Source organism: Lithobates pipiens, unplaced genomic scaffold (assembly GCF_037356315.1).
Source record: "Lithobates pipiens isolate NorthernLeopardFrog02 unplaced genomic scaffold, aLitPip1_a1.2 Scaffold_8, whole genome shotgun sequence".
NCBI lineage: Eukaryota > Metazoa > Chordata > Amphibia > Anura > Ranidae > Lithobates > Lithobates pipiens.
In genome coordinates this window covers 370,058,577-370,070,248 of record NW_027507903.1, presented here as the reverse complement: position 1 = coordinate 370,070,248, position 11,672 = coordinate 370,058,577, and the positions used below count along the sequence as shown (strand labels likewise).

The window sequence follows — 11,672 nt, the reverse complement described above, 5'->3', positions numbered from 1 at the left end:
AAAGTATACAAGCACACTGCATTTGTCTTAGGTCTTAAAGAGTCAATACAAAAGGGTCTGCTCCTATCAAGCCCAGAGTATAAGGTAATGGATCTTGAGATGTTGTTATTAGTAGTAAAGGGCCTAGGATCTGCACAGAGCAGTAAAAAGGTAGCTCCTCTCATGATGGCCTCTGGCACACCATATTCAAGCCCATGCGTACCAACCCCGCGTGTTTGTTACAACTGCACTCCAGAAGGGAATGACGGAGTGGAAGACCCAGAAGTCTGCCCACAAGCAACTAGGCCCCCAACCATGACCCACATGAAAGCGCTCAGTAAAAGGGACGTGATTGCCCATCTTGCTCACCACTCCGCCCTTCTCCGGATCACATGTACCTTCCCCGCTAGGATTCAGGCAAGCCTGTGTCACCTGCCTGCTACACCTGGACTGTTATGCCACAAGGTGTCCAGAACTCCCCCCCAATTCAATCCAAGGCAATGTTCCTCATCCTGGACACCTGGATGAAGTTACACCCAGACATATACTCCTTCAGTATGTAGATGACCTCCTGCTTTGTGCAGATACCCTCCAACGTGGGGACATCTCAAACTTCTGTGAAAGCCTCTTACCTGCTTCCTCTCTCCTCTTTCCAGCAGGGGACCTGAGATAGGCTGTGTAGACATGAAGCTTAATATCTCTTTCCCAGCCACTGGCTGCCAAAAGCTGATTAAAGTTGACGATGAACAGAAGCTACATAGTTTTTACGAGTAACGCATGTCCACAGAAGTTTCAGCTGATCCTTTGGGTGAGGAATGAAAGGGATATGTTGTGTGCATCAGTGGAGGCAACAATAAGCAAGGTTTCCCAATGAAACAGGGAGTTCTCACTCACGGCCATCTTCATCTGTTATTGAGTAAGGGTTACTCCTGTTACTGCCCCAGGAGGACTGGCAAGCGCAAACGCAAGTCTGTGCATGACTGTATTGTAGATGCCACCTTAAGTGTGTTGAACTTGGAGATTGTCAGTAAAGGTGAGAAGGACATACCTGGCCTCACAGCCAACACTGTTCCACGTTGTTTGGGTTCTAAAAGGGCAAACAGAGTCCGCAAGCTCTTCAACCTGTCCAAAGAAGATGATGTGGTTAGAAAGCCTCTTGCTAAGAAAGGGAAGAAAGCCAGGACTAAGGCCCCCAAGATCCAGCGTCTTGTAACACCTAGCGTTCTTCAACACAAGTGCAAACGTATTGCCCTGAAGAAGCAGCGCACTCAGAAGAATGAAGAGGAAGCATCAGAGTATGCCAAGCTCCTTGCTAAGAGAATAAAGGAAGCAAAGGAGAAGTGCAAGGAGCAGATTGCCAAGAGGCATAGACTTATCACTGAAAGCCTCCTCCACTAAGTAGCCGAGCAAGGATGCAAGGCCTTAAAGCAAAAGGTCCAGTGGTGCAAAGAGAAGGTGGTTTTTCTAGGTCACTGCATCTCCCAAGGCACTCGAGATCTTACTGAAGAAAGAGTTGCTGCAATCAAGGCCTCCCATTGATGCAACCTCTCTACAATTATTTTTTTCCCCTTCCCTTTAGGTGAGTATGTCATGGGTGGACTGGCTGATCTAGGCCCCCACCACGTGCCATCTGGCCCAAGCATTGCATATTGTGGGTGCAGGCTGATAGTTTTCTCTTCAGCTGCACAACTCTTTTTGGTATCCCTAAACTCGGTACATCCAAATTATCAGGTACCATTATGGCCCTCACTGATCTTTGAACTCACCATCTTCTCACTCCTTGTCACATTTATTTCAACATTTAGTTAAGTCACTGACAGTTTGTGTTTTTTTCATGGAATATCCTCCTACGTTTTTATTATTTATTCCCATCTCACTGCTTGTTCTACTGTTCCTATCACAATTTTTACAATCGATCACTTCTCACTGGTCCACTACTTTGTGGCTCTGAAGGTCCATACAATATCTACCTTTTGTTCTATTTTACCTTTTTAGACTCTGGTCCATCATGTTTTGTAGCTCCCCCGAGTCGCCGTGGGAGACCCCCTTTTTTGGTGGTTATGCCCTGCGATCGGGTCATGTCGGGACGAGGGTAAGCAGTCTTGCTTCCCCCCCCTTATGTATTTATTATCTGTCTAGATATTATATTATAATTTTGTTTATGCCTCATGGCTTTCATACTGTTTTTTGATTATTTATTTATTAATCCACAGATACTTTCCTGATGAAGTGGCTATGGTCCGCGAAACTAATTGAACTGTATTCTGTGATGAATTGTCCCATATGAACTATTTTTATATGTATTTGACCATTATTTTTGTATTAATTAAATCCCTTTTTAATTGCATATTTGTTATTGATTCTCATTTTACTGTACCGCGATAGTCCAAATTGCCCACATGTCCTCTGTGGTGACCTGGTTGGGGACCAGGTTTCCATTCTTTTATTCCAAGAAATCCTGGATGATGGTACAAGTTTATCTATATTTACTATTAGAAATCGAATTATAGAGACCACAAAAATTCTCTCTACGATGATGCCCTGAAATCTGATCATTTCCAGCTTTCCTCAGAGGCTGTGAACAATTTTTAAGTTCTGAAGGAGATCCTCTCCATGGCACCTGCTTTGGGCCTCCCAAACTATGAAAAGACTCTCAAACTGTTTGTCTCAGAGAGTCAAGGGTAGGCCACAGGAGTTTTGGCTCAGGCCCATGGCAACAGGCTCAGACTCATTGGGTATTACTCTCGCCAATTGGACCCAGTGGCCAAGGGGGGACCCTCCTCCTGTCTTAGAGCCGTCTTTGCAGCCCAAGCCCTTTTAGACAAAACCACTGACCTTCTGGACACGCCCTCTAATTCTCCTTGCCTCTCATGACATAACTGCCATACTAAACCAAGTACAGCTCAAACACCTGTCTTCAGCAAGACAACTCAGACTCCAGTGTTCTTTGCTTCTCCCCGATAACATCACTCTCCTCTGATGTGATACCCTCAACCCATCCACTCTACTTCCACTTCTTGAGGGGGAACCTCTTTGGAGAATGATCCCCACCTCACCGCTCATGACTGCTTTGAAGTGATGAAGATGGAGACTTCACACATACCGACAGTTAGTGAAACGGCCCTTGAGAATCCTTACTTGACAATCTTTGTGGATGGTTCCAGGTATGCAGACAGCGCTGGATGGTATCACAGGGGATATGCAGTCATCACCGAAGATACAGTTCTTCAGGCTTCAGCATTACCTTCCTCCATGTCTGCCCAGGAAGCAGAACTCCAAGCCTTAACAATGGCATGCAAGTTGGCAGAAGGAAAAAGAGCTACTATCCATACAGACTCAAGATACGGCCTCAGGGTTGCCTGCGATTTTGAGGTCATTTGGAAAAGCAGAGGGTTCCTAACAGCAGTGGGTATACCTGTAAAACACAGTGCAGCTATGAAGGACTTAATGGATGTCCTACTCCTACCAGCACAAGTGGTTATACTTAAGATAAAGACACATGGCAAGCTGAATTCTCAAGAAGCATGAGGCAATCGCCTGGCAGATACCTCTGCAAAACAAGCTGCAAATAGGAAGCAAGAAGTGGCCAGCAGAGTGAATGCACCCATCCTGGATGATACAGTGGATACCCCCGAAGAAACTGTACAGACCACCGTAATTCTACAAAACCCTCCTGTGAGCAGGACCTATCTCAAGGAGCAACAAGAAGCAGTTGAGAAAGAAGAAAAAAGTGTGGATAAAGAAAGGAGCTACATGGAATTAAACAAGAGGCCATGTCTGCCATGATCAATGTTCCCTGCAGTGGTACAGTGGGCCCACGGTGGCTCTCTGTCAAAAACTTTGATGAACGCGCTGATCAACAAATACTACTTAGCTCCAGGGATTACTCCACTTACCAACAACTTTTGCAAGTCATGCACCAACGGTGCTAAATGTAACCCAGGAAGAACGGAAAAGGTACCTTTGAAGCATCTGGCAAAAGCCCATTACCCCTTCCAAAGGATACAGATTAACCACATCCAGATGCCAAAAAATGGCCAATACAAGTACGCATTAGTCATCATATCCTCGAGGCCTAGCCCATCACCAACATGACAGCAAAGACCCCAGCTAAGAAACTTTTAATAGAAATAGTGTGCAGATACCAGAGGTCATAGAGAGAGATCAGGGACTGGCTTTCACAGCCTCAGTAACCAAAGAAATATGGACAGCTTTAGGGGTCACACTAGCTTTCCACACCCAATACCATCCTCAGATCAGTGGGAAGGTGGAAAGATTAAATGGCACAATAAAATCTAGAATGCTAAAAATGTGTCAGGAAAAGGAACGAGTTGGCCAGACAGCCTATCCATTGTCTTATTCAGTGTTAGGTACACTCCAAGGGAAAACCATGGCTTGTCACCCTATGAGATATTGTTTGGGTCAGCCCCCAGACTGGGTTGTTACTTTCCACAGCAATTACAGCTCCAATCTGATGTATTGACTGATTATGTGACTGCTTTATCTTGAGAATGAACCCGTATCCCTTCGCAAGTGTTTTCCTCCATTCCAGATGCTGAGATAGATACAGGGTCACACAAGTTAGTCCCTGGCGACTCGGTACTATTGAAGAAGTTTGTGAGAAAACACACCCTTGAACCCAGATATGATGGTCCTTCCCAGGTTCTCCTAACAACCACCACATCAGTCAAAGTGGCCAGAAGAAGCTTGTGGATACACGCCTCCCACTGCAAGAAAGTCCCTGTACCTGAGGAAGAGGCCGAGGGGACCAAATGATTCTATATATCCTTTTGATTGTGATTATTGCTCAGGCACAAGAGGTAGCCATCAAACAAAAAGATGGTATGACCCAATTCTGGTATAACTCATCCAATACACATGTTGCCACTTTTATATCCTCTTATGAACAGATAATTCCAGGTACTATGTACAAGATCTGGTCCTGGAATGATAGGACCCATGACTGTGTATGTATGCGTCACTGACACCTATTGGGGTAACAACTGTGATTCCTAGGGAGCAGTGGTTTTGAACACTGGGGGTATACACTGGGGGTACAAACCTGAAAGCGCCCAAAATAAAAAAGGATAATAATGGGAGGTCACTCTTAGATAGAATGACAATCAACAAGCACACAGATCAGTATTTCACCAAGGAGTTCAGGTTGACCATTGAGAATCGTAGCCCAGGAGACAGCGAGACCTATGTTCTGGGCCTATGGTGGGGAAGTGGGTATTCTGGACTTAGAAAACCTTTCCAACTGAAAGATATGTTCAATGACCCAGAGTGGGGAGTTCCCCAATCTACATCCAGCTCCAACCACCTGAGGCCCCATACACAGACGTTAAAGGACTTGGTGGCCATAGAAGATCCTACCATTGAGGATACTATGGCTGCAGAAACCGGGTTCCCAGATGTCAACCTATGGCTAGAGTGGATTAGGTACAGTGCAGGGAAACATAACAAAACCAATTGTTATATATGTGGGGGGGGCTAGGCCTCATTTGGGAACAGTACCCATAAACATACCCCCAGAACATGAGACATGTTTCCTTAGCTTGTTTACCAATACAACCACTAACCACTCCCTGTGTGAACATTGGAAGAAGGAATATCTCATAGTCACCAAGACCCCCAAGCCAGGAGAAGGTATCACCATTAAGGATGAGCCGAACACCAGAACCTGCGAACAGACCTAAACTTTGTGTGAACTTTAGAACCCTAGTAAAGTCTATGGGACTCGAACGTTCAAAATCAAAAGTGATAATTTTAAAGGCTTATATGCAAGTTATTGTCCTAAAAAGTGTTTTGGGACCTGGGTCTTGCCCCAGGGGACATGTATCAATGCAAAAAAAAAGTTTTAAAAATGGCTGTTTTTTCAGGAGCAGTGATTTTAATAATGCTTAAAGTGAAACAATAAAAGTGTGATATTCCTTAAAATGTTGTACCTGGGGGGTGTGTATAGTATGCCTGTAAAGGGGCGCATGTTTCCCGTGCTTAGAACTGTTCCTGCACAAAATGTCATTTCTGCAGGAAAAAAAGTAATTTAAAAGCACTTTCGGCTATAATGAATTGTCGGCTCCCCGTAATACAGAGAACAGTCATTGAAAGTCATTGATAAAAAAAAGGGTGCGTTTACCCCTCAAATTCCATTACCAGGCCCTTAAGGTCTGGTATGGATATTAAGGGGAACCCTGCATCAAATTAAAAAAAAAATTACGTGGGGTTCCCCCAAATATCCATACCAGACCTGGGGTCTGGTATGGATTTTAAGGGGAACTCCACGCCAAATTAAAAAAAAAAATGGCATGGAGTTTCCCCCAAAAATCCATACCAGACCCTTTATCTGAGCACGCAACCTGGCAGGCCGCAGGAAAAGGGGGGCGAGAGAGAGTCCCCCTCCTGAACCATACCAGGCCACATGCCCTCAACATTGGGAGGATGCTTTGGGGGTCTGTGACCCCTCAAAGCACCATGTCCCCATGTTGATGGGGACAAGGGCCTCATCCCCACAACCCTGATGGGGGTTGTGGGGGTCTGCGGGATGGGGGCTTATCAGAATCTGGAAGCCCCCTTTAACAAGGGGACCCCCAGATCCTGGCCCTCACTCTGTTTGAAATGGTAAGGGGGTTCAAAAGTACCCCTACCATTTCACAAAGAAAGTGTAAAAAATTGTTAAAAACACACACACACACACACACACACACACACACACACACACACACACACACACCATTGGGAAAAGTCCTTTATTAAAACCCCACCCCCCTCTGATGTAATGCAGGTTTCCTTTACATCAGAGGGGGGCGGGGTCACCCACACGTCACTGGGGAAGCCTGGGTTTCCCCTTGCATCAGAGGGGGTGGGGTCAGGTGACAGGTGGCCCGTCATCCTCAGCTAAAATCTGTCAGGCTGCCGGGATTCCCACAGTGTCTCCGGTGGAGACAGGATGCATTGCGCTGGACCATCGGGAGAGATCACCCATCGCTGGACCCCGGAGAAGAGATCAGGCATCGCTGGACCCCAGAGAAGAGATCAGCCATCGCTGGATAGCAAGAGTGGATTACCACCGCTGGAATCTTTTTATAATTTTTTTATTTTTAATAAAGGACTTTTCCCAACCGTGTGTGTGTGTTTTTTAACAATTTTTTTCACTTTCTTTGTGAAATGGTAGGGGTACTTTTGTACCCGCTTACCATTTCAAACAGGGGGGGTCGGGATCTGGGGGTCCCCTTGTTAAAGGAGGCTTCCAGATTCTGATAATCCCCCTGCCCGCAGACCCCCACAACCACCGGTCAGGGTTGCGGGGATGATGCCTTTGTCCCTGTCAACATGGGGACATGGTGCTTTGAGGGATCACAGACCCCCAAAGCATCCTCCCAACCTGAAGGGCCTGGTAATTGAATTCGGGGGGGACCCCAAGCTTTTTTTTTTATCAATGACTTTCAATGACTGTTCTCTGTATTACGGGGAGCTGACAATTCATTATAGCCGCAAGTACTTTTAAATGACTTTTTTTCCTGCAGAAATTACACTTTGTGCAGGGACAGTTCTAAGCACGGGAAACATGCACCCCTTTACAGGCATACTATACACACCCCCCAGGTATGAAATTTAAAGGGATATTACACTTTTATTGTTTCACTTTAAGCATTATTATTTTTTTGCATTGATACATGTCCCCTGGGGCAGGATCCAGGTCCCCAAACACCTTTTATGACAATACCTTGCGTGTAAGCCTTTAAAATTAGCACTTTAGACTTCTCCCATAGACTTTTGCAGGGTGTTCCGCGGCTTTGCGAATTTTCCACGAAAACACCCCAAATTGTTCGCTGTTCGGCGAACAGGCGAGCAGGCAATGTTTGAGTCGAACTCGAAGCTCATCCCTAATCACCATATATCCTGGCAATTACACATGCTATGGATGATATCAGGAAGTGGGGAAATCTTTTGGGAATTTCACTAAGGGTTACTGTGAATCTTATAGTGAGGCCTCTGCAGATTTAGTGCAAAATCAAGTCCAGTGTTTGGGAGACATGTACTGGATCTGCAGAGGCATGAAAATCAGAAGCAGATTGACAGAAAAGTGGACAGGAGAATGTGCACTGGCCAAGGCCATAATGCCTCTGCATATTTTAAAAAGACTGTGCCTATTTTCCGAGAACTGCAACCAGGACAGACATGACATCAATATCCAATGCCTCGAAGAAGAAGTTATCAAAATACCCAATATAGCTATGATTAATTACTAAACTTGCTAAATCAGCTAAAAGCATACATACATTTGTTACAGTAATATGTCGCAATAATATGTTTTGCATACATCTCGCCTTGCTTGTTTTTTTTATCTCATATAACTGCAAGGAAAAAGAGGAAATAAATCAGAAATTAATTTTCACACAGGATCAAAGGTGTCAGAGTGGTTACTTCAGCGCGTGCACACTTTATATTCAATAATTTAATCAGAGGCAGATATAAAAATATCAGACCTTGGTTCTGGTTCTGATCCAAAACAATAGCTCAGATTGCTTATGTTGTATTACAAAAACGGAAAGAGAAAATAGAAAAAAAGGAGAGAACTAAAATAATGAATTTACAGACACAAATTCCACAAGAGAGTCACTGGGAGTACCAGTATCAACAGTACAGGTCCATTACCCATTACTGTGGGTAATGGGAGAAAACACTCCCGGACTGATGAAAGTCCCCCCAGTGAGAACACACATGTTTAGAACAGTCAGCAAAATGACATTTCTAAATGAAAAAAGTCATTTAAAAGTACTCACGGCTATAATGAATTGTCGGTCCCGGCAACAAACATAAAAGTCATTGAAAAAAATGACATGGAATTCCCCCACAGTCCACTACCAGACCCTTTGGGTATGGTAGGAATATTAAGGGGAACCCTGAACCAAAATTGAAAAAGAAATTGCAGGCAGGGGGCTTATTGGAATCTGGAAGCCCCCTTTAACAAGGGGTCCCCATCCCAGCATCCCCCCATGTGAAATAGTAACGGGTACAAATGTACCCCTACCATTTCACAAAAAGAAGTGTGAAAATGGTAAAAATGACATGACACGGCTTTATTAAAAAAAATACAAAAATAAAAATGTCCCATGAAGTCTTCTTCTTCTCTTTGCTCTGCCGATGGACCAAAAAAGAAAAGAAAAAAAATGCGACTGACCCGCCTCCATGGGAGGCACCTGATGTATGACGCGTCTTCACTTTGACAGTTCTTTTATAACTGAGTTCTTTTATAACCGCCCCCCTCTGATGCATGGGACTTCCCTATGGTGGAAGATGGGTCGGTCGCGTCTTTTTTTTTTTCTTTTTCAGTCTGTCGGCGCAGCAAGAGAAGAAGACTTTGTGGGACATTTTTATTATTTCTTTTTTAATAAAAGACTTGTTCCAAGCCGTGTCATGTCATTTTTACCATTTTCACACTTTTTTTGTAAATTTGTACCCGTTACCATTTCACACAGGGGGGAGGCCGGGATCTAGGGGTCCCCTTGTTAAAGGGGGCTTCCAGATACCTATAAACACCTGTCCACAGACACCCACAACCAGTAGGCAAGAGTTGTGGGGATTTATTTTTATTTTTAATAAAGGACTTTTGCCAACGGTGTGTGTGCATTTTTTAACAATTTTTTTACGCTTTCTTTCTGAAATGGTAGGGGTACTTTTGTACCCCCTTACCATTTCAAACAGAGGGGGGGAGGGATCTTGGGGTCCCCTTGTTAAAGGGGACTTCCAGATTCTGATAAGAACCCCGTCAGGGTTGTGGGGATGAGGCCCTTGTCACAGACCCCCAAAGCATCCTCCCAATGTTGAGGGCATGTGGCCTGGTACGGTTCAGGGGGGTGCTTTCTCGCCCCCCCTTTCTCCCCCCCTCTTTTCCTGCAGCCTGCCAGGTTGGGTGCTCGAATAAGGGTCTGGTATGGATTTTTGGGGGACCCCTCGCAATTTTTTTGGCACGGGGTTCCCCTTAAAATCCATACAAGACCAGAAGGACCTACCTGCTTGGAGTTTGCACGTTCTCCCTGTGCCTGCGTGGGTTTCCTTTGGGTACTCCGGTTTCCTCCCACAATCCAAAGACATGCAGGTAGGTTAATTGGCTTCTGTCCAAAATTGGCCCTAGTATATGAATGGGGACCTTGGATTGTGGGCTCCTTGAGGGTAGGGAGTGACGTGAGTGTGCAATGTACAGGGATAGGGACAATTGTAGATACTCACTCAGGTTGAACTGAATGGACTGGTGTCTTTATTCAACCTAACTAACTATGAAACTATGACCTGGTATGGAATTTGGGGGGGGGGCCCACGCAATTTTTTTTAAATTTTGGTTCAGGGTTTCCCTTAATATTCATACCAGACCCAAAGGGACTGTGGGGAAATTCCATGCCGGTTTTTTCAATGGCTTTTATGTGTATTGCCGGGATCGACAATTCATTATAGCCACGAGTACTTTTAAGTATCTTTTTTCCTTTAGAAATGTAGTTTTGCTCTTGGACTGTTCTAAACACAGGAAACATGCACCCCTTTACAGGCATACTATAGACACCCCCCATGTAAGAAATCTAAAGGAGTATTTCACATTTATTGTTTGACTTTAAGCATTATTAAAATCACTGCTCCCGAAAAACGTATTTCTTTGCATTGATACATGTACCCTGGGGCAGGACCCAGGTCCCCAAACACTTTTTATGACAATACCATGCATATAAGCCTTAAAAATTAACAGAAAAGATTAGAATAGAATTAAAAGAAAAGATTAGAATAAAATAGAAAAGAATAGAATAGAAAATAAGAGCATAGAATAGAAAGGAATACAATAGAAAAACAATGGAGAAGAATAGATTAAAATTAAAATAATATAATATATAACCATCTTACAAAATTCAAATTTCAAATAGAACTAATTTAAATAGAAAAAAGATTTGAATAGAAAAGAATAGAATAGAAAATAAGATAATAGAATAGAGAAGTATACAATATAAAATCAATAGAAAATAATAGATTAAAATACACATAATATAAAATATAACCATCATCCGAAATTTTAATTTTGAATAGAATGAATTTGAATAGAAAAGATTAGAATTGAAACGAATACAATTGAAAATAATAGAATACAATAGACAAGAATACAAAAGAAAAACAAGTTTTAAAAGAATAGATTAAAATAATAAGAATATAATATATAACCATCTTCTGAAATTTGAATTTCAAATAGAATGAATTTGAATTCGAATAGCAAATAATAGAAAAGATTAGAATAGAATAGAAAATAACAGAACATAATAGAAAAAAAAACAGATTAAATTAGAAAGAATATAACGTTATATTCTATTTTATTCTATAGTAATTGTTTTTCTATTCTATTCTATTTTAGTATATTCTAATATTTTCAATTCAAATACATTCTATTCAAAATTTGAATTTATGAAGATCGTTATGTTCTTTGTAATCTATTCTATAATATTCTATTGTTTTTCTATTCTATTATTTTCTATTCCATTCTCTTATTTTCTATTCTATTCTTTTTTCCATTGTTTTGAATTCTATTTTGCACTGTGCCAGATGTGCATGGAGCACTGGTGGTATCTTGTGACAGATGTTGATGGGGCACAGATGGTTATATATTTTATAAAAAATAAAATGAAAAATAAAATGAAACATTTTATAAAAAATAA

General features: G+C 42.7%; 1 pseudogene; it reads left to right on the top strand.

Annotated features, from left to right (window-relative positions):
- Nucleotides 1–663: 663 nt before the first annotated feature.
- On the top strand, nucleotides 664–1,381 carry LOC143962688 (small ribosomal subunit protein eS6 pseudogene; annotated as a pseudogene).
- Nucleotides 1,382–11,672: the final 10,291 nt, after the last annotated feature.